The following is a 22,988-nucleotide window of genomic DNA, read 5'->3' as shown; positions in this document are numbered from 1 at the left end:
CACGCTGTCTGCCGTTATGTGAAAAAAGTGTACGCTGTCTGCCGCTATGTGTAACAAGGACACGCTGTCTGCCGCAATGTGTAAAAAGGGGGAATCTGCCTGCCGTAATGTGTAAAAACGGGGAATCTGCCTGCCGCTATGTGTAAAAATGGGGAATCTGCCTGCCGCAATGTGTAAAAAGGGTGAATCTGCCTGCCGCAATGTGTAAAAATGGGGAATCTGCCTGCCGCTATGTGTAAAAATGGGGAATCTGCCTGCCGCAATGTGTAAAAAGGGGGAATCTGCTTGCCGCAATGTGTAAAAAGGGGGAATCTGCCTGCCGCAATGTGTAAAAAGGGGGAATCTGCTTGCCGCAATGTGTAAAAAGGGGGAATCTGCCTGCCGCAATGTGTAAAAAGGGGGAATCTGCTTGCCGCAATGTGTAAAAAGGGGGAATCTGCCTGCCGTTATGTGTAACAAGGACACGCTGTCTGCCGCAATGTGTAAAAAGGGGGAATCTGCCTGCCGTAATGTGTAACAAGGGCACGCTGTCTGCCGTTATGTGAAAAAAGTGTACGCTGTCTGCCGATATGTTTAACAAGGGCACGCTGTCTGCCGCTATGTGAAAAAAGTGTACGCTGTCTGCCGCTATGTGTAACAAGGGCACGCTGTCTGCCGTTATGTGTAAAAAGGGGACGCTGTCTGCCGTTATGTGTAAAAAGGGCACGCTGTCTGCCGTTATGTGTAAAAAAGGGGGACGCTGTCTGCCGTAATGTGTAAAAAGGGGACGCTGTCTGCTGTAATGTGTAAAAAGAGGAATCTGTCCGCCGTAAGGTGTAAAAGGGTCTCTACCTGGTGTACTGTGCTACTGTGCGGCGTAATTTGAATAATGGAGACTACTGTGCACCGTTTTATGAATTGGTATTATTTTGTGGCCACACCCCTTCCCCACGAAGCCACGCCACTATGTATTTTTGCGCGCGCCTACGCGCGCACTGCCCCTGTTTTGCATGCAGGGGTGGGGCTCCAATGCCGTTTCTTGCACACAGTGCTAAAATGTCTAGTTACGACACTGTTGCTAGGTATCCACTTCCCTGAGCAGGTTCCCCTCACCAGATCCTCTCCAGGGGTGAGGGGGTGGACTTGGATGGGATGGCCCAAGCCATTTTGTCGCACATGGGCCCACCGCTCGCTGGTTCCGCCACTGAGTATATTATAAGTCCAACAACTGTTATATGGTCATTTGACTATTTTTAACGATTGATTCATTTATTTATTTGTTTTCCTTTATTATTTTTTATGTTATTACACAGTAATTAAAACTATTTTTAGTGATATTGGGTTAGCGCTGTATTTTTTTAGATCATAGAAGATCCACCCCATTAAACAATTTGAGAATAATTTATTTATACATGCTTTCTATTACAGTTTGTAAGCATGTGTTGTTGCAAGCAACATAGATGAATCAGAAACTTCAGGGAACTGAACTTGCCACCTATTCGGTTTGGGTTTTTTAATTTATGATGGAATAGAGACAATTGAAAGTGTTTCTTGGAATAGTTCCATTTGTTGTCTGACAGCTCAGGTATAATACTGCTGGGTAACCAAAAGTAATCAGGCCCTGATGATGATGTTTCTTGTTAACCCTGTATGCGGACTGTTGGGTTACAGTATGTGACCATTCAGACCCTCCAAGCTGTGTGCAGACACTAGGAATATGGTTACTGCTGGAAAGCTATTGGTCCACTCAGTCACTTTACCTAGCTTGTAGTATAGCTCAGCTGAGGTAGAGGATTGGTCACAAGCCCATTTTCTCCCATCATTATCACCATAATTCTTAGCACCCTAGTTTTTCCTAATGTATAATTATGTCTGTAGTAAAACAAATAAATTATAATTATAAAAAAATACAGGTATATTGTTTCATTGCTTGGACAAATGTGAATGGCTAACAAGAAGTGAATTTAATTATTTTAAAAATACATACCTTTCTACAGCTATTGTCAATAATTGTTCCCATTCTAAAAGCCATTACTTGTCAATTATAGATTATTACCAATTTTCTGGTAATATGTCTTTAATTTTCATAAACTAGTTGCTTGAACATCTGATTACCATACTTTTTGGTTCTTCCGTGATTTCCTGAAGGAGAAGTTCAAGGGGCCAAGTGCAGTGGATTTGAATATTGGGAAACCTCCCAGACTCCTGGAGCGTTGGGCTAGGCTAACTTCCTGGATCTGGGCTGTCCTCCTGAACTGCTGAGAGGGGCAGCGACGTCGCCCACATGATGTAACGCAATGAATAAGAGAATATTTCCCAACACCAACTATATCATTGAAAAAGGAAGGCTGATTAGATATTTACATTAACGAGCATGTGTACCTAATAAAGTGGTCACTGTGGGGTATATTTACTAGTGTGTGTGTTTTTAGAAGAGGAGATGTTGCCCATAGCAACCAATCTAATTCTAGCTATTATCTTCCAGAAGGTGCTAGATAAATCAGTAAAATCTGATTGTTTGCTATGGGCAACATCTCTACTTCTAATAACCCGCACTTTAGTAAATATACCCATCAGTGTCTATGCATATATATAGTGCGCCCTCCCCTGCAAACACTCTTACCACTCCTGTTTTTCTGTTACCTTCTTATTCTTATGCCATCTCCATCCCCCATAAAACTCTTATTTACATATTAGGCCCCTTATTACAAATTGAACATTAATTAAATTCTACAGCCTACATGAGTATTCTTGCTGGCCACGTGTCTCCTTTTATTGCCATAATCTACTCTTCTAATGGCTTCTTCCATCAGGATAATGTTCTGCATCACAAAATCTCAAACTGGTTCCACAAAAATGAGATTGAGTTCAGTGTACTCCAATGTCCTCCGCAGTCACTATGGGGGTCATTCCGAGTTGTTCGCTCGTTGCCGGTTTTCGCTATGCTGCGACTTGTTGCTAATTGCGCATGCGCAAGGCACGCAGGGCGCATGCGCTTAGTTATTTAACTAAAAACTTAGCAGTTTTGCTGTGGATCCTGCAGCGCTTTTCAGTCGCACTGCTGATCGGTGAATGATTGACAGATAAGGGGCGTTTCTGGGAGGTAACTGAGTGTTTTCCGTGAGTGTGCCAAAAAACGCGGGAGTGTCTGGAGAAACGGGGGAGTGGCTGGCCGAACGCAGGGCGTGTTTCTGACGTCAAACCAGGAACTAAACGGACTGAGCTGATCGCAATCTGTGAGTAAGTCTGGAGCAACTCAGAAACTGCTTGAAAATATTTATTAGCAGTTCTGCTAATCTTTCGTTCGCTATTCTGCTAAGCTAAGATACACTCCCAGAGGGCGGCGGCCTAGCGTGTGCAATGCTGCCTTAAGCAGCTAGCGAGCGAACAACTCGGAATGAGGGCCTATGTTGTAATCCAATAGAGCAATTCTGACATGTTTGGAAATTTGCAGTATGAATATATACCATTGTGAGGCAGGAGGCGAGGCCACGATGATGCCATTCACTGCGAATCACATCCGCTGCCCCCCAGTCTGCGGGAACTTGTGTGTGGCTGTGGTGGGGTGCAGACAGCTGACGGCCTGAACGAGAGGCTTGCCCACGCCCCCCGGGGGGCCTGGAGTGCTACCTGGATTTCGGAAGCCTCCCAGCCATTCCAGTAGAGTAGGCAAGTAATGATAGACACAAGACAGAGCTGTCCTAGGCAACACTAATGCAGATATTGTGTACTGGAAATATCTAAGAGCAGCTGAGCCATGAAGCGTTAGTCGACAAGGAAGTCACAGAACAAGATTGTGTGCTAAAGCATATAGCACATATTAATTGTACCCCATTGGTTGCCACGCTCACACACAAGTTCTAAACTGCATCTGGAAGCAATATCAGGACAAGATTTGTTCATCGGGGGCTTCATGGTTTCGATTTCTAGAAAGCTCCTGCGCTAAATAATCAAATGTTAATAAATAGTTTCTACAGTCGTGCAGCCTCACACACACCTCAGATCAGGATATGCAGCTGCAAACATTAGCTGAAGTGTAAAGCACACCTCCGCTGGACTGTGGAGCAATGGAAATGTGTTTTATGCATTTACAAATCATGCTGCACCATCTGGCAGTATGACAAAAAAGTCTAGGTTTGGTAGATACCAGAGAGATGTGTACTACTTACAGTAAATGCATACAGCAAATTGAAGTTAGTAGGGGAGCGATAACATGAAAATGGAGAAAGTGGTATTTTAATAGAGTGCACAGTTATCTTTTTAGTTGAACATATAAAACATAACTTTATGTATTCGTATTAATAACCACTCAGTTGTAAGTGGAAATACATTAAAATACAGCAAAATAAATCAAAATAGTAAAGTTGAAAAATTATAAAACAATAAAGGCTGTGTGGAGTTGCTAACCCTTATCAGGTGTAGACCTGTCTTTGTTGTTCCTGATAATTATTAACAATGCGCAAGCTTTATAATGTGTTTTACATTCCAGGAATATACTTGCTGTAGTGGGCTATCTAACATGCCCAACCATACATTTCAGTTGGGCATGTAAATGTATTATTCAGATTTTTATAGAGTCTACTGTAAGTCTAAATTTGGCAGATACTGAAAAATGTGTACTACCAATTGAAGTTTGGTAGAGGAGGGATAACAATATTCATTGGTTTTAATGGCTTTGGGTCATTCTTTCCAGTGAAGAAAAATCTTAGTGCATACAATGACATTCTAGAGGGGGGCTTCACCTGATGTGGAACTGCAGATTTCAGCATGCCCTGTCACAGTTTTGCTATTAGGGAATACTACAACTGTGACAGAGCATGCAAGTATGTGTTGTGACACAACAGGGGAGGGCCGCATGTTGAGCACCCCTGTGCTGGAAAATTGCTTCCAACTGGCATCAGGCCCTCTTGTGACAGAGGAGAATGAAGTCTATGTGATCAATAAACTTGATGGAAATGAGAAAGGGAATGCAGGCGCAGTGGAGTTCATATTGTTAGAACTAGTTTTGTAGTGCTGCTAACTGAAACATCTTCTGGAACATGTTTTCTCTGTGGTCACTTGTAAAATACATTTACATGTGAATGTATTTTTATTTTGGGGTGCATGTTTTTATTTCCATTACAGTATTTCTATTACAGATCTTTGGGGTCTATTCATGAAGCAGTGAAATGTGTGTAGAAGTGAGCCAGTGGAGAAGTTGCCCATGGCAACTAATCAGCATTGAACTAACATTTATAATTTGCATACTATACGATTGTACGGAACTTCTGATTGGTTGCCATGGGCAACTTCTCCACAGGCTCACTTCTCCACACTTTTCACTGCTTCTTAAATAGACCCTTTAGTGTTTGACATACTTCAAATGTGCACCATCTTTTTCTCTTTCATAAACCAGTAAGAAAAAAATGTGGTGCTAGGTCAACAGTGTACACAAAAATACTGTAATTGAATCTTAATTAGCCATTCAGTCTCAGCCCTGTGCGAATCACACTGAGATTTACAATTATGTAAAATAAAACAAAGCCTCCTAGTGCAGTAATTTCAATATGCTGCCAAATGTGATGAAAAAGTATAAAACTTTTCTATGTACCAAAAGACAATATAATTACAGTTTATCTGATGAAATAATCAAACAGCTCCACAGACAAGTTCTTTTAATTTTCTTAACTAACACAGAGAAAAAGACATAAAAGAAACACAGTGTAATCCTTTTTAGGTACATAAATGGAGTACGATGCACACAATGAAATCATACGTACAATAAAACAAGTGAATCCGTACTTCTCTGAATACGCCAGAGGATATCAGCCAATAGCATGAAAACAGTCGGATCCCCCTCATCTGGACTTATTTCAAGGACTCCATAATATCCTACTTTGTGGTGACAAAGGGAAACTGAAAGACACAAGTTTTTTACTGTATATACTGACATTCCAGCATACAGTTTTGGTACATACCCATCCCTGTTGCCTTTCTCCCCCCCGTCCTTTACTCACCCTATTGCCAGAGCTGTTACGAGACGATTTGGTGCCCTGTGCCAGAGAGAGAGAATTGGCGCCCCCGCTCCACCCATTTCTCTAATGTCCTAGAGGATACTGGGGTCCACATTAGTACCATGGGGTATAGATGGGTCCACTAGGAGCCTTGGGCACTTTAAGAAATCAATAGTGTGCACTGGCTCCTCCCTCTATGCCTCTCCTACCAGACTCAGTTTAGAAAATGTGCCCGGAGGAGCCGGTCGCGCTTAGGGGAGTTTTCTAAATTTATTTTTTCTGTTTGTTATTTTCAGACAGGGCTGTTTGGCATGTTTGCTTCGTGGGACTTAGGGTCTCCCTAGGGGGCTCTGTGTGGGTTAACTGTGCTCTTAACCTATTTTTTTATGTGTGTGTGTGTGTATGTGTCCTTTCACATTTTAATATGTTAAGGGAGTGTGTTTCATGCACGGCAGAGTGTTTTTCTCACTCAGGAGGATCACTACAGTGTACTCAGGATAGTACACATTCTCAGGCTAGTGGGTCCGAACCAGTATGGTTGGATTCATTGAAAGGGATGATCTCAAATATTTCAAATAAATTATCCCAATATGAGAAGGAGACACAATACTTAAGACAATCTGTAGATGACCTGATGAATAGAGAGAGATTCAGTGGCCATTCCAGCATCTCATACCCCTGCCATTTGTCCACAAAAGCGTACACTGGCACAAATCCTGAAGACTGATACTGATGATGATGATGTATCAGACGTTGAGGAGGGTGAAGTGGACTCGGGATGGGAGGATGCAGCTTTGTCACAGGGAATACAGGCCCTGATAGAAGCTATTAGAGATTTCCTGCACATTCGTGACAAAGCGACAGAGGATGAGGAGGAATCTTATTTTAATGTAAAAAAGAAATCCTCTGCTACTTTCCTTGCATCTAAGGAATTAAATTCCCTATTTGAAGAAACTTGGACTAATCCTGACAAGAAGTTTCAGATCCCTAAAAGGTTGCTGACATCCTTCCCTTTTCCTCAGGATGATAGGAAAAAATGGGAAAACCCACCAATTGTTGATGCATCGGTATCTAGGTTGTCACATAAGATAGTCTTATCTGTCCCAGGGGCAGCCTCCTTAAAGGACGCGGCAGACTGCAAGATTGAGTCCACTCTCAAATCTCTGTACACTGCTGCGTGGGTGGCGCAGAGGCCCACTATTGCTTGTGCTTTGGATCACTTGTGCCATTGCAAAATGGTCCGGTAACCTAATTGAGGGGTTAGATTCCTTACCCAGAGGTGAGATGATTTTATTCCTACAGTATATACAGGACTCTGCAAATTTTATGGTGGATGCCATAAAAGAAATTGGATTGCTCAATGCACGCACCACGGCCATAGCAGTGTCAGCATGCAGGGGCCTATGGCTACGTCAGTGGACGGCGGAATGCGGATTCCAGAAAAGGTGTGGAAAGCCTACCTTTCACAGGTGAGGCCCTGTTTGGAGATGAACTGGATACATCAGTGTTCGCAAATACGCGCTATAGCGCGTCTTTTACCCGATATTGAGGATCAGGGACTCACACTTTCAGAATGGGTGGGTCCCAGGGGACGCGCTTCACTGGGATTGGCTACCGGCTTAATGATTGAAGTCTCCCTTGCCCGGCTGCAGAGGAGACTATAAAAGTGGAGGAGGAGCCAGCCGGGCAAGGGAGACATCAATCATAGCCAATCCCAGTGAAGCGTGTCCAGTGGAGATTACACAGCCCCCCCCCCCGAACCGAGGAACAGCGCCAATGTTCATATCACCCTCGGCCTCCACTGGTGCTGTGTCCCAGTCTCTAGATGCTAAAGGCGCCGCCGACAGACAGGGAGTGATTGGGGACGGGGTCAGGGTGTGCTACACACTGATCAGTAATGCGTGGCCCACTCTATGTGCAGTGTGATGTGATCCCTGCCGCCTCTTGTTCATGTTCTGGCGGGTGTCAGCGGTGCTGGTCAGGCGTGGAGTGTGTGAGGTGTCCAGCGTTTTAGCAGGGTGCAACGCCCTGGCTATTTTTTACATTCCGATATGCGCCCTGCCCGCTGTGCGAGTGCCGGATGTTTAGTCCTACTTATTATTGCTGGAGCGGTCCTGCTGCCCCCACAAGCCGGCACTGCAGCCTGTACTCACGGGGGTCAGATGGGGGGGCTGAGCTCCATGCACAGACTCCGGAGACCCAGGACCATGTGACTCCCGCCTCTGTACTTAGTGTCATCCTGCGCAAGCAGACAGGCTCCGGGGACCCTAAGCAGCAGCATGAGTGATAGAGATGGTTGAGGAGGAGGTGGGCTGTTGCTGTTCCTAATTTGCCTCGAGAGCAGTTGCATGACATGACCTGTGTGACCCACTACCAGCTCCAGAGCCCACCATCTCTTCCAAAGGAACTTCCCTGCCCTGCATGGGCCAGGTATGAACAAAAATGACTCCCATAGGAAGCCCTCCATTAGAGACAAAAAGGAGTAAAAACAGTACTATACATAACCACATCCCTATAAACAATGGCCAGCAGCACCACTGCATAATGTCCAGAGCAGGTAGGGGTGCATGTTACTTCTGCTATTTTCCAATTTGTCATGACAACTATCGCTATAAAATATACAGTAATGCAAGACAAGTTCATAAAGTCACTTATGGTGGGTACACACTGCCGATATATAGGCCATTCTCTTGAACGGCCGATATATTGCGGGTCCGTCGGCCAGTGTGTACGGGCGATACGTCTGTGAACTCCATCGTTCACAGACATATCGTATCATCCTCGCAGCACAGCCGACGGCCAATATATCTACCGATATATTGGCGCATCGCTGTTTGTGTACGGCCGGTCGGCCGACCGCCTGTACACATGCTGCGGCAGCCGGCGGTGATTGACAGCTGAACTGGGCGGGCGTATGTACACGCCCGCCCAGTTCATGACGTCAGTCCCCGACGGATCGTGCAGTGTGTATGCTCAACACACTGCCTAATCCGTCCATAGATATATCTGCCGATAAATTGACCACAGATATATCTACCAGTGTGTACCCACCTTTACCCTGGCTCCAAGTTTTATTTGCAACTGTACACATGAGAGCATGTAAGGTAGTGAAGGCTTGAGAACTGGTAAAACTGTTCGGAGTTAGGAGAAGCATATAGGGTGGTATGGTGGGGAATGTGGATTTAGAGGGGCATAGGGGGTGGTCAAATGCACGGCACAGCCCCAGAGTGATGGTAAAGGGGGCATGTCATTGGGCCACACTCCTTTTTGGATGAGCACACCTAAGGCTTGCATAGGTAAAACGTGCCCTGCAAAATGGAAAACTGCCCTTTTTGATTGCGGTAGCTGCTGGGGCCAATATTGGGTATGCAAAGAATTCCCAATATTGACACATCGGACAGCATTGCATCCCCATAGAAACCTATGGGGGATGCGGCTGCATGCGGCAATGGAGGGATTACAGCAGGTACCTGCTTTGATCCCTCCTTCATACATTCCAGAGATACATAGTATTTGTGGCTAACCCTTGAAAACTGGTGTTTTTCGGGGACATAGATGCAAATACTGCTTGATAAATGACCAATTTATGGGAGATGACCTGGGACATTGTACTTGAGTGATTCTGCTGCCCATCTTCCTGGAACTTAGGGTTGCTGTCCCCAACCATGCCCCGTCCCCGCTCAGCCACGTCCCCTTTTCAGCAAGGGTGCCCTCTCAGCACCATGCCCTATCCCCAATCTAGAGTGAACGCTACTTGCCCTAGTACTGCTCTTATCTACCCTTTACTCCTTATTACTCCTAGTACTGCCTGCCCCTAACCCCCTCTTTACCCCATCCTTGTCCCCTAGTACTACATCAGCTGCTATCTACCCTTAGCCCCTCACTACCCCCAACACTGCCTGCCTCTAGCCCCTTCCTTGCCCCTGAGCACTATTCCAACTGCCGGCTGCACTTACCCCCCCCCCCCTTCCCTAGCCCCAGTACTGCCCCAGCTTTTGTCTGCACTTAGCCACTCCCTACCCCAGCACTGTTTGCCCTTACTCTCTCTACCCCCAGCTGTACTCCAAATTTTCTCTACCTCCCAGCTCTAACCAACTTCTCCCTGCTTCTCCCCCATACTATGTGATGGGACTCAGAAACAGTGGAGTAGGACCCCAATTTTGTAAAGTAATGGGTCCCTGGGACCCACAATTTTGTTCGCTCAACGCGATCACTGTACATGGATATCCAAGGCTATGGCGGGTAAGTCTACATATCTTCCTTCTGCAGCTCCCCCCCCCCTCCCTCCCCCAGCTAAGAAGTCCTACTCTGCTCCGACTCCGCAGTCCTTTCGGACTGCAAAATGTAAAAATAAAGCCAAAGGTTCTTCTACAGCCTTCAAAGGCAATAGAGGTAAACCCAGAAAACAAGCAACTGCAGGTTCACAGGAACAGAACTCCAGTTTTGCTCTCTCAAAGCCTTCAGCATGACGATGGACCACACTGCCTAGAAGACAGATAGGTGGGAGCCCAATTAAGAGATTTCAGTCACATATGGGCGACATTGTGCCAGTATCCCTTTGTCAAAGAGGTCATCGCCCAGGGGTACAGACTGGAGTTTCAGGAACTCCCACCTCACAGAATCTTCCTTCTCAGGAGGCAAGTATAAATTTAAAAGATGCAATTCAAAAACTGGTACAGACTCAGGTCATTGCTCCAGTTCCACCTCACCTACAGAACAGAGGTTATTATTCAAACCTGTTTGTGGTACCGAAACCAGACGGTTCGATGAGACCCATTTTAAACCTCAAGTCGTTGAACCTGTATTTACGGGTGTGCAAATTCAAGATGGAGTCTCTGAGAGCGGTGATCTCGAGTCTGGAGGAAGGGGAATTCTTGGTGTCTCTGGATATCAAGGATGCATACCTTCATATCCCGATCTGGCCACCTCATCAGGCCTATCTCAGGTTTGCCTTATAGGACTGTCACTACCAGTTCCAGGCTCTGCCTTTTGGCCTCTCCACGGCACCGTGGGTGTCCACCAAGGTAATGGCAGACATGATGTTTCTCCTCCGCAAGCGGGGAGTGAACATAATTCCGTACCTGGACGATCTGCTGATAAAAGCACCATCCACGGAGCGGTTTTGGACAACATTGCCCTCTCAACTCGACTACTCCGGGATCACGGGTGGATTCTGAACCTACCAAAATCTCCCTGGAACCAACACAGAGGCTTCCTTTCCTGGGGATGATACTGGATACGGAGGCACAGAAGGTATTCCTTCCATTGGAAAAAGCATTGGTAATCCAGTCGATGGCGCGGGATGTTCTAAGAAAACCCGGATATTGGTGCATCTATGCATTCACCTTCTGGGAAAGATGGTAGCCGCTTACGTGGCGCTGCAGTATGGAAGGGACCACGCAAGGCCCTTCCAGCTGGATCTGTTGGACAAATGGTCCGGATCGTATCTCCACATGCACCAGAGGATTCGTCTATCACCAAGAGCCAGGATTTCTCTTCTGTGGTGGCTTCAGACTTCTCACCTGACCGAGTGCCGAAGGTACGGGATTCAAAATTGGATTCTGCTAACCACAGACACAAGCCTCAGAGGTTGGGGAGCAGTCACCCAGGGGGAACACTTCCAAGGTAAATGGTCAAGTCAGGAAATAATTGTTCCAATCAACATTCTGGAACTAAGAGCCATATGCAACACCCTTCTGCAGGCAGCAGATCTTCAAGATCAGGCCATCCAGGTTCAGTCAGACAATGTGACTTTGGTAACGTACATAAACCGACAGGGTGGAACGAAGAGCATAGCAGCAATGTCAGAGGTAACACGGATTCTCATCTGGTCAGAAAGACACGCTGTGGCATTGTCTGCGATCTTCATTCCAGGGGTAGACAGCTGGGAAGCAGACTTCCTCAGCAGATACAATCTCCACCCAGGAGAGCTGGGCCTTCACCCGGAGGTGTTCGGGTGCGTAACACATCGGTGGGGCATTCGACAAATCGATATGATGGCCTCTCGTCTCAACAAGAAGCTCAGGAGGTATTGTTCCAGGTCGAGAGACCCACAAGCAGTGGCGGTGGACGCTCTGGTGACTTCATGGGTCTACCAGATGGTGTATGTGTTTCCACCACTTCCATTGATCCCAAGAATTCTCAAAAGAATAAAAAAGGAAAAGGTTCAAGCAATTCTCATTGCTCTGGATTGGCCAAGGAGGGCTTGAACATGTTTCTGGAGGATCCGTGGCCTCTACCTCTTCGAGAGGATCTTCTGCAACAGGGGCCATTCATCTGTCAAGACTTACCGCGGCTACGTTTGACGACATGGAGGTTGAGCATCAAATTCTGGGCCGGAAAGGGATTCCAGACAGGGTAATTCCTACATTGATCCAAGCCAGAAAAGGGGTAATGTCAAAACATTACCACTGGATTTGGAGAAAATGTGTCTTGGTGTGAAAACAAGAAATTTCCTGCGGTGGTATTTCAGCTGGGTCGGTTTCTGCTTTTCTGCAGTCTGGTGTGGAGGTGGTCCTACGCCCGGGATCTATGAAAGTCCAAATTTCGGACTTGTCCATTTACGTCCAAAAACAGTTGGCTTCCCTCCCTGAGGTTCAGCGTTCTTGATCTCAACGTGGTGTTGCAATTTCTACAATCTGAATGGTTTGAGCCTTTACAGGTGGTTGATGTAAAGTTTCTGACGTGGAAGACCATCACACTGTTGGCCTTGGGTTCGGCAAGACGTGTGTTGGAGTTGGGGGCGTTGTCTCACAAGAGCCCCTATTTGATTTTTCATAAAGATAGAGCTGAACTCCGAACTCGTCAGCAATTTCTTCCGAAGGTGGTGACTGCGTTTCAGATCAACCAGCCTATCGTGGTCCCGGTGGTTACTGACACCTCTTCTACTTCAAAGTCCCTGGATCTCGTGCCGGTTTTAAAGATCTATGTAAAACGGACAGCTCGTCACAGAAAATCCAACTCGCTGTTCATTCTATATCAGGCATGTCCAAACTGCGGCCCCCCCAGCTGTTGAGAAACTACACATCCCAGCATGCCCTGACACAGCTTTAGCATTCTCTGACAGCAAAACTCTGTCAGGACATGCTGGGATATGTAGTTTCACAACAGCTGGAGGGCCGCAGTTTGGACATGCCTGTTCTATATGATCCCAATAAAATTGGGTGTCCTGCTATAAAGTAGACAATTGCTCGCTGGATCAGGCTCCCTGTCCAGCATGCTTACTCTACGGCAAGTTTGCCGGCTCCTTACTCTGTACATGCCCACTCTACTTGGTCAGTGGGTTCTTCCTGGGCTGTTGCCCTGGGGTGTCTCGGCGGCTACCTGGTCGGGTTCGAACACGTTTGCTAAATTCTACAAGTTCGGTACTTGGCCTCTGAGGACCTTCAGTTTGGTCAGTCAGTTCTGCAGGACCCTCAGCACTCTCCCACCTGGTTTAGGAGCTTTGGTACATCCCCATGGTACTAATGTGGGCCCCAGTATCCTCTAGGTCGTTAGAGAAAATAGGATTTTAATTACCTACCGGTAAATCCTTTTCTCGTAGTCCGTTGAGGATGCTGGGCGCCCGCCCGTTGCTTCATTTTTTGCACTGTTACTTGGTTAAGTAATGTTGGTTCAGCTGTTGTTGTTCCTTTTTCATGTTTGGTTAGCATGGATTTCCTCTTGTTGTGTGTACTGGTTCGGAATCTCACCACTAATCTTATCTATCCTCTCGAAGTATGTCCATCTCCTCGGGCAAAGTTTCTAGACTAAGTCTGGTAGGAGGTGCATAGAGGGTGGAGCCAGTGCACTATTGATTTCTTAAAGTGCCCAAGGCTCCTAGTGAACCTGTCTATACCCTATGGTACTAATGTGGACCCCAGTATCCTCTACAGACTACGAGAAAAGCATTTACCGGTAGGTAATTAAAATCTTATTTTTCCCAATAGGGACATAAAGCGCAGGCCTCATGTGGAGGGGGAATGACAAGTCTTAAGAGCTTGTTGTTATTCAGTTACAATACCTTTTGTTAAAAAACACATTTCAATATAATGCCATATAGTGTTCACTCTAGGAGTGAAAAGGGGCAGGGCGCCGGACTCCGGGGGCACGTCGCCACGCGCGCGGCCACGCAAATTAGCGGGTGTGGCCACGCCTACGTCATTTTAGGGGCGGGGCGGCCCACAGACGCTACTATAGAGAGCGTCTGTGGCCGGCGACGTCACTGTTGGGGGCGTGCCCAGCACCTCCGTCGGTGCTGGGCTTCCCCCAGCCCTCTCCCAATGCGTGAATGGATGCCGCGCGCATGCGCACGGCATCTATACACGCCGGGAGGGTAGGAAGCGGGCGGCTGTTCTAGCAGGGCGCCGCAAAAGGGACAGGGCGGATTTTGCCTGCTAAAAAACGGGCAGGGCGCGGCGCCCTGCTAAAACAGCCTAGAGTGAACACTACCATACCCAGGATTCAAACCTATAATTTGTTGAATTCTAGTCATACACCCTACTCATTGAGCTATTTGATCCTGCATAAAAACTATGAGCACTATGGGGTGTACTCAATACCTGTCGGATCGACGGAAAGGATCCGACAGGTCAGTATTCAATGAGCAGCCAAATCCGACTGTCGGATTTGGCCGCTCCCGACAACTGTCACAAGTACCTGGGGAGGCAGACGCCGCTCAAACCCCGTGCTGTCACGTCCGGCGAGCGGCTCCTCTATGCGTACCGGTGTCCGTCCGTGCTGCTGTTTCCTCTCCTCATCCAGCCCGCTCCTCTCCTCACCCATCCACGCTTCACTACTCACCTGTCCCCGCTCCTCTCCTCACATTGTCCCCGTCACATGCTCGCCATCATGACGTGTCCCCACTCCACCGTCTCATCTCCCCAGTTCCGACAATGTCAATCCAAATGTAAAACAAAGTCAGACTGACATTGCCAGAACTGGGGCCAAAACCTGTCTGATTTGGCCGCGGAACACGTGCATCCGCGGCTAATTCGGCAATCCACGTGTTTTCCGACATGTCGGCGTCTGTCGGATTTGGCCGCGGAACACATGGATCCGTGACTAATCCGACAGTCCACGTGTTTTCAGACAAGCCCGGAAAAAAACAGCCGGGTCAGAACCCCTTCCGACCTAAATCTGTCGGAAACTGATTGTATTGTTTAGACATTATAAACAATATTTTAACAATAATTATTGTCAGGGTGTGTTTTGCTATCCTGTCTGGTAGCAGTTTGTGTGCTAGAGTACGGGAGAGCAGTTGCTGATGACAGGCCCCATCTGTTTATGGAATGTGTGAAAGAATGAATTAAAAGAAAAATCTGTGCTTTTAAGTGGTCAGCTGTAAAAAGTACTTGTTCCATAATTGAAATCCACTTAGAAAGAATCACACTATCTGGGTGAGTACATAGTTTTAGTTGTCATGAATACCTATAAGCTCTCTCCTCTGCACCCATTCCCAGTCAATTTAGAAAAGACTTTTAGAGATTTTGGTCTCAAGCGCAGTCAGCCAATTGGTTATATACTGTATTATACCAATCTGGGCACTTGAGAAATTATTTCTGATGTGAATGTATACCATAGCAATTGAGGTATACAGTAATATATTGGCTAGCCTTTCTTATGTTTAAGAAATTTACTTAGAAAACTGTATTTAATTCAAGTAATGCATTTCAATGACCATCCAAAGTTTGCCATATGTCCTATATGTGCAGTCATATGTTTTAAAACTGCAAAACTGTTAACCAGTAGTGTTATGGAGTTTGTGCTAATGAAATCCCTATTCAATGTGTGTGCCATATAGTTATATTTTTATTTATGCATTTATTATTTTCAGTACTCAAATTAAAATTATTTTAGGGTAGAAATACAAACAAAATAACAAAAAAGCACTTGTATAACAGTTCCATTATCATATTTGTTCGTATTTATATGGAGATCATGAAGAAACACTGCATTAGTGACGTCACAAATCAGCCTCAGCCTTTGCTGGGATTTAAAAAAAATTACAACATGAGATGCTGGGTTTTGTGGGATTAATAAATTGTTCACAATTGCGGTTGATCCTAGCTAAACCTCAGAGGATATGGCCATTTCCTGTAATGTGTTAGGGTATATTAAATAATACTCTGGATTATGCAAAATTGACTTTGCCTTATCTTTGAAGATTTGTTATTGCATGTTGATATTCTGCAAATGTACAAAAACAAGTCTATTTTTGGGCCCAGGATACTACAATCATCTATTAGTGGTTGTAGTGTTAAGGTGTTCAGAGGCTCAAGGGGACATCTTTTGCTCGGTCTTAAAGCATTATATAAGTTCTGCACATTATTTAGTGCATATATTGACCAATGTAAATTAGGGCCATTTAAAATGAAAGCACATGCAAAGTAGCTAATGAGTTATATAACACATAAATGGGGATAAAATTTACACTATTGGGGTCATCCCGAGTTGATCGTTCGCTGCTGATTTTCACAGCTCAGCGATCAGGTAAAAAAAGGCAGAACTGCGTATGCGCCACAATGCACATGCGCGTCATGCGGGCACAAAGAGCATCGCTGTTGTGCACTGGATCTAGCAAAGATTACATTCGCACAGCCGATCGCAAGGAGATTGACAGGAAGAGGGCGTTTATGGGTGTCAACTGACCGTTTTCTGGGAGTGTTTGGAAAAACGCAGGCGTTTGCTGGGCCCAGACGTCATTACCGTGTCATTCGTCGCAGCAATCATCGCACAGAATAAGTAACTACAGGGCTGTTCTTGTTTTGCACAAAATGTGTTTGCTGGCGTTCGACTGCACAGGCGTTCGCACTCTTGCTATGCTAAAATACACTCCCCCGTGGGTGGCGACTATGCGTTTGCACGGCTGCTAAAAGTAGCTAGCGAGCGATCAACTCAGAATGAGGGCCTATATTCAGTTAAAGATCAAAGATCAAATTACGTAAGAGGGAGGTACTGTACATACAGTAGTTGTGGACAGTACCTTCAGATGACCTTTATTTTACGCATTTTACTCATACTACATAATCTGAAAATACCCATATACTGGCAACATCGGTTTCTTTTCTCATACATCCTAGAGGATGCTGGGGTCACATCAAGAACCATGGGGTATAGACGGGATCCACAGGAGACATGGACACTTTAAGACTTTCAAAGGGGTGTGAACTGGCTCCTCCCTCTATGCCACTCCTCCAGACTCCAGTTTAGAATCTGTGCCCAGGCAGACTGGATGCACACTGAGGAGCTCTACTGAGTTTCTCTTAAAATACTTTGTTAGGTTTTTTATTTTCAGTGAGCACTGCTGGCAACAGTCTCCCTGCTTCGTGGTACTTAGGGGAGAGAAGTCGGACCTACTTCTGTGAGTTTAAAGGCTCTGCTTCTTTGGCTACAGGACATCATTAGCTCCTGAGGGTCTGATCGCTAGGTACGCCTAGATGCTCGTTCTCAGAGCCCGCCGTCACCCCCCTTGCAGAGCCAGAAGTCAGAAGACAGGTGAGTAGAAGAAGATCAGAAGACTTCAGTGACGGCTTTGAGGTACCGCACAGCGCCGCGCTGCGCGCCATGTTCCCACACTCAGAGGCACTACAGGGTGCAGGGCACGGGGGGGTGCCCTGGGCAGCATTTTAACCTCAAAATAATTGACTGGCAAGAGTGGACATAGTGCCAGGGCACTGTCTGCACCCCCGCCAGTATAAAAAAGTTTAAAAAAGAGCAGGTCTGAAGCGTGCCATTACGGGGGCGGGGCTTATCCCTCACAGCACACAGCCCGGCGCCATTTTCTCTACACAGGCTGCAGAGACGCTGGTCCTTCCTCACACTGCTGTACAAGTAACAGGGTGCAAAACGGGGGGGGGGGAGGCACAGTGATTTTGGTGCATTGTATGTAATTTATAAAAGCGCTGCAGGTCTGGGACATTTTCTGTACTGTTCAGACCAGGTTTGGGCGCTGGGGTGTGAGCTGGCAATATCTCCCTCTGTGTCTCTCTGACAGGCTTTACTGTGGGTCTGTCCCCTATGGGTGCACGTGTGTCGGCATGGCTGAGGCGGAGTACTCTTCCCAGGAGGAGACTATGTTAGGGACACAAACGGCTGTGGGAGTGACCCTGATTGGGTGAATGTTTTGAGTGCTCTGAATGCAAATGTGGCTCTGATAAATAAGAGATTGGATAAATCTGAGTCTCAGAACCAGGCTTGTAAGAAATCCGTAGAGGATGTGTTGTTTCAAATCCAGACCCCCTCGGGGTCACAAAAACGTTCATTTGCCCAGCTGACAGACATGGATACCGACACAGACACTGACTCAAGTGTCGACTATAGTGATGCCCGATTAGATCCAAAACTGGCAAAGAGCATTCAGTACATGATTGTGGCTATAAAAGATGTATTACATATCACTGAGAACCCTACTGTTCCTGATACTAGGGTCTGTATGTTTAAAGGAAAGAAACCCGTGGTAACGTTTCCTCCCTCTCATGAACTGAACATGCTTTGTGAAAAGGTTTGGGAAAGTCCTGACAAAAAGTTTGATTCCCAAAAGGATTGTAGTGGCGTATCCGTTTCCCTCTGGGGATAGGGAAAAATGGGAGTCACCCCCAGTTGTGGACAAAGCTCTGTCACGGCTGTCCAAAAAGATGGCTCTCCCGTCCCCTGACACGGCAGCCCTAAAGGACCCTGCGGATCGTAGACTTGAAAATACATTGAAATCCATTTATGTCACCACGAGTACGCTACTCAGACCGGCCATTGCATCTGCGTGGGTGAGTAGTGCTATCGAAAAATGGGCAGATAACTTGTCATCTGGAATGGATACCCTAGATAGGGATAGCATTCTTTTGACACTAGGTCATATCAGGGACGCTGCAGTCTACCTAAAGGAAGCTGCGAGAGATATTGGCTTCTTGTGATCACGGGCCAATGCCATGGCAGTCTCAGCTAGGAGAGCATTGTGGATTCATCAATGGAATGCTGATGCTGATTCTAAGAAAGCTATGGAGACTCTACCGTATAAAGGTGGTGTGTTGTTTGGTGACGGCCTCGCTGATTTGGTATCTACGGCTACCGTGGGTAAGTCATCATTTTTACCTTATGTGCCTGCACCACAAAATAAAGCACACCACTATCAGATGCAGTCCTTTTCGGCCCAATAAATACAGAAGAGGCCGAGGGTATTCCTTCCTTGTTATGAGAGGAAAGGGAAAAGGTAAACGATCACCGACCGTGGCCGGTTCCCAGGAGCAGAAGTTCTCCCCGGCTTCTGCCAAGTCCACTGCATGACACTGGGGCTCCTCTGCGGGAGTCCGCACCGGTGGGGGCATGTCTCAGGCTCTTCAGTCAGTTCTGGGCTCGTTCGTCCCTGGACCCATGGGTTTTAGAAATAGTGTCCCAAGGGTACAAACTGGAGTTTCAAGACGTCCCCCCTCACCGATTTTTCAAATCAGCCTTACCAGCTTCCCTTCCAGACAGGGAGGTGGTATGCGCCGCAATACAAAAATTGTGTCACAATCAAGTCATTGTCAGTGTTCCCCCTTCGCAACAGGGAGAAGGCTTTTATTCGAGCCTGTTCGTGGTCCCGAAGCCAGACGGCTCAGTCAGACCAATCCTGAACCTCAAATCCCTCAATTTCTACCTAAAAAATCTAAAATTCAAGATGGAACCTCTCCGGGCAGTGATCTCCAGTCTGGAGGAGGGGGATTTTATGGTGTCGGTAGACATAAAGGCTGCCTACTTGCATGTTCCCATTTATCCCCCACATCAGGCTTACCTGAGGTTTGCAGTTCGGGATTGTCATTACCAATTTCAGACGTTGCCGTTTGGTCTGTCCACGGCTCCGAGGGTTTTCACCAAAGTTATGGCCGAAATGATGGTTCTCCTACGCAAACAAGGAATCACGATTATCCCGTACTTGGACGATCTCCTGATAAAGGCGAGATCCAGGGACAAATTGATGCAGAACATTACGCTCTCCCTGACAATTCTGCAGCAACATGGTTGGCTCCTAAACTTGCCAAAATCACAGTTGGTTCCGACGAGACGGCTGACGTTTTTGGGAATGATTCTAGTCTTTCTTCCATTGGAAAAGGCTCTGGAAATTCAGAACCTGGTCAAACAAATGCTGAAACCAGCAAGAGTATCGATCCATCAATGCACTCGGTTGCTGGGAAAGATGGTGGCGGGCTACGAGGCCATTCAGTTTGGCAGATTCCATGCCAGAGTGTTTCAGTGGGACCTGTTGGACAAGTGGTCCGGGTCCCATCTGCACATGCACCGAAGGATAACCCTGTCTTCCAAGACCAGAATCTCACTCCTGTGGGGTCTGCACAGCTCTCACCTCCTAGAGGGACGCAGGTTCGGGATCCAGGGCTGGATCTTAGTGACCACGGATGCGAGTCTCTGAGGCTGGGGAGCAGTCACGCAGGAGGAAAGCTTCCAGGGAAGATTGTCAAGCCAGGAAATGTGTCTACACATAAACGTTAAGGGCCATTCACAACGGCCTTCTGCAATCGGAACATCTTCTTCGCAATCGGCCCGTCTTGATTCAGTCAGACAACATAACAGCAGTAGCGTACATAAACCGCCAGGGCGGAACAAAGAGCAGAGCGTCAATGGCAGAGGCCATAAAGATGCTCCATTGGGCGGAAAGGCATACAAGCGTTCTGTCAGCGATCTTCATTCCAGGAGTGGACAGCTGGGAAGCCGACTTCCTCAGCAGACACGATCTCCATCCAGGAGAGTGGGGTCTTCATCAAGAGCTCTTTGCAGAAGTGACAAGTCTTTGGGGAATTCCTCAAATAGACATGATGGCGTCTCGCCTCAACAAGAAACTTCAGAGATATTGTTCTAGGTCAAGAGACCCTCAAGCAATAGCAGTCGATGCCCTAGTGACACCGTGGGTGTTTCAGTCTGGGTACGTTTTTCCTCTGCTTCCGCTTATGATAAAGATCATAAGAAGAACAAAGGTTTGAGTGATCCTCATTGTTCCAGACTGGCCAAGAAGGGCTTGGTATCTTCAGGAATTACTCGTAGGAGATCCCTGGCCTCTTCCTCTGAGGGAGGATCTGTTACAGCAGGGGCCGTGCGTGTTCCAAGACTTACCGCAACTTTGTTTGACGGCTTGGAGGTTGAACGCCGGATCCTAGACTGAAAGGGTATTCCCGAGGAAGTTATCCCCACTCTTATTCAGGGCCAGGAAGGGAGTAACGTCTAAACATTACCACCGTGTTTGGAGAAAAAAAGTGTCTTGGTGTGAATCCAGGAAGGCTCCTACGGAAGAATTTCAGTTAGGACGTTTTCTCCATTTTCTACAAGCCGGTGTGGATGCGGGCCTAAAGTTGGGCTCAATTAAAGTTCAAATTTCAGCTTTATCGGTTTTCTTCCAAAAACAATTGGCCTCCCTTCCAGAAGTTCAGACCTTCATGAAAGGCGTGTTGCACATCCAACCTCCCTTTGTGCCCCCTGTCTCATTGGTTTGAACCTTTGCAGTAGGTAGAGTTAAAATTTCTTACTTGGAAAGTGGTCATGCTATTGGCCTTGGCATCCACAAGGCGGGTGTCTGAATTGGCGGCCTTGTCTCACAAGACCCCTTATTTGATCTTCCATGAAGATAGAGCAGAATTGAGGACTCATCAGCAGTTTCTGCCGAAAGTGGTTTCGTCGTTCCACTTGAACCAACCTATTGTGGTGCCTGTGGCTACTGACGCCTTGCTGGAATCGAAGTTTCTCGATGTAGTAAGAGCTTTGAAAATTTATGTCGCCAGAACGTCTCAGTTTAGGAAAACAGAGGCTCTGTTTGTCCTATATGCTCACAATAAAATTGGGGCTCCTGCTTCCAAGCAGACTAATGCGCGCTGGATCTGTCATACGATTTAGCAGGCTCATTCTACGGCTGGATTGCCGTTACCGAAATCGGTGAAGGCCCATTCTAAAAGGTGGGCTCGTCCTGGGCGGCTGCCCGGGGGGTCTCGGCTTTACAACTTTGCCGAGCGGCTACTTGGTCGGGTTCAAACACCTTTGCAAAGTTCTACAAGTTTGATTCCCTGGCTAATGAGAGGACCTCATGTTTGGTCAATCGGTGCTGCAGAGTCATCAGCACTCTCCCGCCCGTTCTAGAGCTGTGGTATAACCCCATGGTTCTTGATGTGACCCCAGCATCCTCTAGGACGTGTGAGAAAATAGGATTTTAATACCTACTGGTAAATCCTTTTCTCTTAGTCCCAGTGCGTACTGTATCTGCAGTTATTAGTTGTAGTTACACACATGTTGTGTTACGTTTATAGTCAGCCTGTTGCTGATGATGTTCATGCCGTTGACTTGCGTTGTGTTAAATGCCGGCGTGCTTGAGGTGTGAGCTGGTATGTATCTCACATTAGTTTAACAATAAATCCTTTTCCTCGAAATGTCCGTCTCCCTGGGCACAGTTCCTATAACTGGAGTCTGGAGGAGGGGCATAGAGGGAGGAGCCAGTTCACACCCCTTTGAAAGTCTTAAAGTGCCCATGTCTCCTGTGAATCCCGTCTATACCCCATGGTTCTTGATGTGACCCCAGCATCCGCTACGGACTAAGAGAAAAGGATTTACCGGTAGGTATTAAAATCCTATTTTCTCTTCCAGGTTAGAGACCTGGTAATGTGGGATAGATTTTAGCATAAATATAGCTGCTTCCATTGGGTGACCTAAAAATGATTTTCAGAGTAATCATTGCCTTTCTAATAAAAAAAAATAAAAAAGGGCAGTTTACCTACTTACAATTTTACTAAAATATATTGACTTTTTAATGTTTATTTCATATTTGCCTACTTTTTGCTAAAAAAGTCCAAGACATGGGATGGTAAGGTAAAAAAGAGGCGGGTGGGGCTTGGCAACATAATTCTTGTCTTCAAGCTACATCTACAGTACACTTCAGTGAACTGAGTGGCAGTTTAGTGTTGGCACAATACACATAATCACACTCCTCTCCTAGATCTTTACAGAAGTGGGTAGATGTTGATGATGCGATTCATATCATGCCCCCACCAAGCCCTATGCAAACAAGCAAGC

The 22,988-nt window shown here is 46.5% G+C and overlaps 1 protein-coding gene and 1 long non-coding RNA gene across 4 annotated transcripts in view; one reads left to right on the top strand and one right to left on the bottom strand.

Annotated features, from left to right (window-relative positions):
• Nucleotides 1-22,988, top strand: part of SCAF8 (SR-related CTD associated factor 8) — a 766,315-nt gene that overhangs the window by 610,504 nt on the left and 132,823 nt on the right. The gene's annotated exons all lie outside the window — the stretch shown is intronic.
• LOC134910078 (uncharacterized) overlaps nt 5,661-22,988 on the bottom strand; it is a 92,044-nt gene continuing 74,716 nt past the window's right edge. Inside the window, exon 3 of the long non-coding RNA XR_010176109.1 lies at nt 5,661-5,874. This is a non-coding gene — a long non-coding RNA (uncharacterized LOC134910078). The remainder of the gene's footprint in view (nt 5,875-22,988) is intronic.

Source organism: Pseudophryne corroboree, chromosome 4, assembly GCF_028390025.1.
Source record: "Pseudophryne corroboree isolate aPseCor3 chromosome 4, aPseCor3.hap2, whole genome shotgun sequence".
Classification (NCBI taxonomy): domain Eukaryota; kingdom Metazoa; phylum Chordata; class Amphibia; order Anura; family Myobatrachidae; genus Pseudophryne; species Pseudophryne corroboree.
This window is presented reverse-complemented; position numbering and strand designations above follow the sequence as displayed.